Consider the following 6,253-nt stretch of genomic DNA (forward strand, 5'->3'; position numbering starts at 1 on the left):
CATAATAATCTGCACGATCAGCAATCCTTCGGCAAGAGAGCAGGGCCACGAGCCGAGGACGACCGAGGGGAGTGAAATTTAATTTACAGAATGGATGGCTGTCAGTGCCGCATCCTCCCGGCTGCATCCAAGCGGGACTGCAGAATGCTCCAGCGCCGGGCGAGAGGCTGCTGCAGCTCCAGCCAGCCCCAGAGTCACTGACGTGGCTCATCCCCGGCCAGAAACTGGGACCACGCAGCCTCTCGCTCACTCCCCCCTTCCCCTCCTTAGAAGGGCAGGGACAATGGGGATAAAAGGAGGGGAAAGGGGAAACACCCCCCTGCCCCCAAATTCACGTGTTGAGATAAAGACAGTTCAATAGAACAATAACGGAAAAGGAAAATAACAACAATAATAGTAACAATGGTGAAAGAACATACCAAACACAAGTCACTCTCACCACCTGGTGAATTGGTTGCCCAGCCTGACCTGAGCAGGGATCACGGATTCCCCACCCCCTGGCCATCCCCCATGTATGTACTGAACATGACATCTAGCGTACAGAGTATTTCATTGGCCATTCTGCTCTTCTGTCTATGCTCCTCCTCAGCTTCTACGGGAAGCTGAAAAAAGTCCTCGACTAGTATTAACATCACTTAGCAACAACCAAAACCATATGCATTATTGACATTCCTTTCATACCAAATCTGAAAACACAGCAACCACTAGAACAAAAATTAACTCTATCTCAGTTGAAACGGGGACCTAGACTTACCTGTGGTGATGCCGAATTGTCTCTTCTCATCTCCAGCTTCAGGATTTTTCCTTAAAATGGATTCACTTCTTCTTGACCTGCTTTGTCAACCACAACGTTGCATTGCCTGTCAGAGGGGCAAAGAGGCACCAATTCAGCACAGCCACTTTGTCCCCCAAATCCGCCCTCAGCCAGCAGTGACCCACGCACTGCACTGCCTACAAGGTGTAAGTTCACCTTGCTGGTACGGTGTTTTCCCCCAGCAGCTCTCACTGTGGCAGCCGGAGTGAATCCTAGAGCCCGGAGCCAGCAGGAATTGCCCTGAGAAAAGGAGCATGGTCAGACCGATGTCGCAGCTCTCGGCAACATCAGGCCAGCAAAAAATAGCGTTGAGACACGGTGGGGTATTGTCCTGGTTTGAGGTAAAAAAGAACCCATTTTTTGGTCAGTTTTTTACTTTTTAGCTAAGCCTCTACTCATAGATATTCATAGCAGAGAGGCATTTATCCCAATGCAGTAAGGGAATTGCTAAAAGATATGACGTAATAAAAGAAAAAGTACAGGTATAGATCCCCCGAGACCTGATTTCCATGCTGGGACCTGTAGATCTCATACAAGTCCCACCATAAAGTCAAAGAAACAACCGGCAAAGCCAACATCAGCCAGACCTAACCACAAATCCCACTGCCTTCAGCAGCCTTCAGCTCAGGCCCCTTTCCATTAACGCTCTTGATCCAGAAGACTCAGTTAGACCCCCAAGCTCTCATGGTGCCTTAAGATGTGGGTGCAGAAAGGTAACTTTTAAAACTGTTGTTGTTTGTTTTTCCCCCCAGACTACCAAAAGAGCGCTTCAAGCCTTGAACACCACTATACCTCAGCATTCTGTACCTGGAAAAAGAGGGTGACCCTTCCCCAAGGGCACCAGAAAGTCTGTGGATGCTGGTATGGGAAGTTGTGCCCTGGCTGCCCCAAGGAACACAGGTGGCGTTCACAGCAATATGAAGAACGTGGGTGCCCACCCCTTTGTGAAAACGCAATATTGACAGCTGGCACAAGGAATTTTGTGGGGCAGTGTTCAGAAGGACGCAAAGGAGGAGGGCGAAAGGCAGCAGCAGCTTCCCAGGCACTTCCCAGGCATCCACATTCTGGCTGCCTTGAAGGCTTCTCAGGGGTGAGAAGGACTTTTTTCGATGGACATTCATCTTGTATGATAACTTCATCTCACGTGTTCAGGGGAGAGAGGGGACAGGAAGGAACTCCCCCACCCCGACTTGCAGCAGCAACCTTTGCTTCATCGAGAGGAAAAAAACCATGAGCATCTAAATTCACAGTAGACATTTCTATTAACGGGGACAGGGTTTGGATTTAGGTTCAGAACCAGGACAATATCACTCTCAGAGAGCTCTTTTCAGATGTTAATCTTTCTCAGAGCAGTTATTCCTGTGCAGAGTGCTGGGCATTGTGGAAATACAGAGAAAATAAAGGATGGTCAAGAATAAATTACAGCGAGACTGAGTGTGTCTTTCTCAAAGATATGCCCTAGTTCAGCCACAAGTTATTTGGCTCCGCGCAGGAATCACTGAGTAAAGCTTTATGTCCCGTGTTATGTGGGGAGTGAAACGAGCTGGGCATGGTGCTTCCTTCTGCCCTAACAAGAGGTGGTCTCCGTGCAGCCTTCTCCTGGCATGGGGCTGCTGCCAGCAGCAGTAGAACCCCCGTGCATCCGCTGTCAAGCGTCCCACATGGAGATCTGTCCCTTTCAATCACAAATTTAGAGAAAAAAATGGAAATAAAAATAAAATAAACTAATGGCTGTGGCAAATCCCTCTTGAAAGTGAAAAATCGACAGCTGTTTTTCAAAAAATGAATAGAGGTGAGATATAGAAGCTGCCGCTGTCGTGTCCAACTTCTGCCCCAGGCCCCAGCGTGGGGATGCTCACTCTTGTGGGGTGCTGCTGGCGAGTTCAGCAAAACTTCTTGAAAAGTATGGCTGGGCGAAGAGAGTTGTAACGAATCCCAGCACAAAAAATGGCTCGGGCTCATCATTTGTTCAATAGATATCGTAAAGGTGTGTTTGGGATAAAAGTATTTTTCAGTCCCATTGAGGTGTGTGTCTGCATAACCTTCTTATTCACAGCTTTCAAATATTCATAAGAAAAGTGTAAGAATCTGACGTCTGACGACGACCATTTGGTATACACACTGTGTTTGCATCAAAAAAAGAATTACTGAACCTCTTGTGTGAGTCGTGCTAATCCTCCGTCTAGTAAGTTTTAGTCAGTCAAACTTGGAAGGGAAACAGCAGGAAAAGGGGAGTTTGGAGACTGCTGACAATGATTATTTGGACACAGAGAGGTGTCCACACCGAGACACAGACAGGATCACTCTTAGTGCTGCTAGAGAAGAGATTAATAGCCTGAGAGGGATATAATAAATGATCAATACACTGGAACTTGGCTACTTGCACAACAGGGAAAAAACCAACCTACTGTGCTTTTTCTCTCCCTCTTTCTTTCTCTCTCTTTTTTCCCTTCAGAGAAGGCAGCATTTTTAGGAGGAGCATCCTGAGCTCTCTGCAGCATCCCGGGGTGCCTGTGCCCTGAGGAGGAAGGGAAAAGCCTGGCTTTGCCACCGCAGCTTAACCCAGCTGTTTAAGCAAGGTGTAGCAGGAGTAAAGAGATCTTCCTCTGACACATGTCTATACAGCGAGCAACTGCTGTCCGGGAGCTATGAAAAGTCCCTAGTCCATTGTTCACCAATCTGGGATTGGATTTACTTAATTAAAAATAGTTAATGGAATGTTAATGGCACTTAATTGTATTCATTGCACTGGTTTTGCAGTGGTTTTTTTTTTCCTCGATTCACAAAGATGGGATTAAGTGCTAATGTATTGCAGGCTGCTGAAACGTATAACCTGCGGTCATGATTTTGAACACATGTAGAGGTGCTAATTGCATTCAGTTGACACAACTGTAGATGGGAAGATCATTTTTCGCACCTTATCGGCGCTGGGGAGGCGCTAACTGCATTCAGAAGACACCACTGCTGTTACAAAGGTAATTTCTTGCACTTCATCAGAGCTTAACACATGCTTAGCAATGCAGCTAGCCAAAAATATCATACCATCAGAGTTAATGAGGTGCTTGCACGTTTTTAACAAATGGGAATTGTAAAAAAATTTCTCCGCTTTTTTTTTTTTAATAAAGAGTAACAAATTCCTGCAGATGCCACATTGCTGGAGTTGGTGGTTGCCTACCTCAACGCAATTCCTGAGCATGTTGCGAATGCTTTCTGGTGGATGGATACCTACGCCGACGGCGTGCGGCTGCGTGTCTGTGAACTGACGAGAGCCCTGCCGCAGAGCAGAGCAGGTCCAACAGCCCCGCTCCGCTTTCAGAGCCTGCGGGGGCAAAGACTGAGACATCTGAATGTACTTCTGCGCTTCTTTGAACCTCAGCAGAGATTCAGGCAAAGCTACTCTGCTTACCTTGTTTAGTTCTCCGTTGCTGCGGAACGCTGGGTGATGCCTGAGGTCTGGGCCATCCAGGCGGCACATTTTGTGTCATGCTCTTCTCTTGCAGCTCTCCTGCTTCCCTGCCGCCACGTCCGCCGGCACACTGGGCAGCCAGCCTGGTGCTAGACCAAGCAGAGCTCTGCTGCTTTGCAGCTTGAGGAAGGGCAAGGAGACACCCTCTTGGCCTTGCCTAAGCATACCAAGAAGATTTGCGTGGTGTCCAGTACCGCCTCTCTGGCAATAGCCCACTCCTTGTCGTCTCTTGTCCTTCTGCTCTACCATCTCAAGCCTATCTCCAGGAAGTGTTGCTGGTGAAAAAGCTGAAGCTTTTTTTGCCGGGTAGCCAAAGATAGTTTTGAGATCAGAACTCATAATTTTGTACAACTTGTACTGTGCTCTGAATGGTTCTCTTCCCCTCTTCCTATGCTTTGAAGATGCTTTACTCTTCTCTGAGTCTGCCCGTGCTCTTTGACTGAAAATCCGCCATTTACAAGGTGGAACATGCTGTGGCTGTTAGGATGTCCTGGGTAATTTGGACATGCAGGAGATGTGGGGCAGGGCTGGTCTGAGGCAAAAATTCCTACTGAAAGGAGTTTCTCTCTGCTTTAAATAAAGAAGCCTATGATAAACCATTATGCTGGGAATAAAACTGGTTGGTGGGAGAGCACCACAAGGCTCCTCTGGCACGGGCAGGTGACTAAATAACATGACCCAGCACCTTTTGCTTCCCCTTCTCCAGCTGTGACAGCATAGGCGACCAGGTTCCATTTCTCACACCCAAAATTAATGCTGGGTCACTCAGACTAGCAAGCGGCAAGACATGACTGTTGAGCCTTCACAGCCAGGAGACCACGCACTGCACTCGTGTGTCGCTGTCGGGTTCTGAGCAGAGGGACGCATGTCTGAGGGGTGCTTGCACGGAGATGAAGGGTGCGCTATCAGCAGTGCTGGCAGAGCAGAGAGCACCGGGCAGCAAAAACACTCCTACGCAGGTGGTGATGAGAGTTAACGCTTACCCACGTCTTTGGAGGACTTTGCTGTATGTACCGGGCTCAGCGGTTTTCCAGCTGTGCTGTAAGCAGCACCCCCACCTACCAAAAGCAGGAGCCCATGGCCAACCGGAGTTGTACTCACAGCAGTGAGCACACCGGAGGCTTACCCACGACGGAGCCGGTAACTTCAAGAGAAACTATTCAAAAGCAAAGAAAAAAATGTGTCTCTAATCCCCAATTTACCCACTTTAGGTGCTTGCCTTGAATGACGTGCTGGTATGATGTTAAACAAAAAGGAGACATTTTAACGAATAGAAGCATGAATATTCCCCCACATTACCTCCAAAATCCTTGAGCAAATAAAAGCTAATCTGAAGAGACAAAGGTAGATTTGCAAAGCAAATTTACCCCGTTCATACAGAGGTGCTGCTCCTGGGGAGAAGCGAGGGAGATGCTAGGAAGCGCCCCAAGTAGGCTGCCTGCCTGGTGCCGGGGTGCTGCAGCTCAACGGCACTCAACTGGGATAACAATCACAGCTGCCAGCTTACGTCTTTTTGTTTTGCCTCCTAAGACTTCCTCAAGCTCTCCTTGCAGAGTCAGCCAGCATGTGTCTTATCTCTCATTGTTTTCTGTGTTTTCTTTTTAGTTGTTCTTTTCTTTGCAGAAAGAATCACAGCCTTCCCTTAACATGATAGTATGAGCATCACTGGTTGCGCATTAGAAGTTGGCTCTGCCAAAAATGTTTTTGTAGCTGCCCTGCTGCAAACTAGAGAATTGAGCCCCAGTTCACATCGACAACAGCAGGAAATTAGCACTTGGGATGACTTTCTTGCTCAGAGTGGCAACTTCATGCCAGTTCCTTTCCCTACCAAAGCTCCCATTTGTCCTGGGTCCTCCCCAAAGACATCTTTGTGGAGCACCGATCCACTCCTCCAGCAGGTGGATGTAACAGTTTTCCTCCAAACAGCAAAACAAGAAAAAATCCAACAAAATCTCCCTTTGTTCAAGCAGCTT

Source organism: Chroicocephalus ridibundus, chromosome 7 (assembly GCF_963924245.1).
Source record: "Chroicocephalus ridibundus chromosome 7, bChrRid1.1, whole genome shotgun sequence".
NCBI classification, from domain to species: domain Eukaryota; kingdom Metazoa; phylum Chordata; class Aves; order Charadriiformes; family Laridae; genus Chroicocephalus; species Chroicocephalus ridibundus.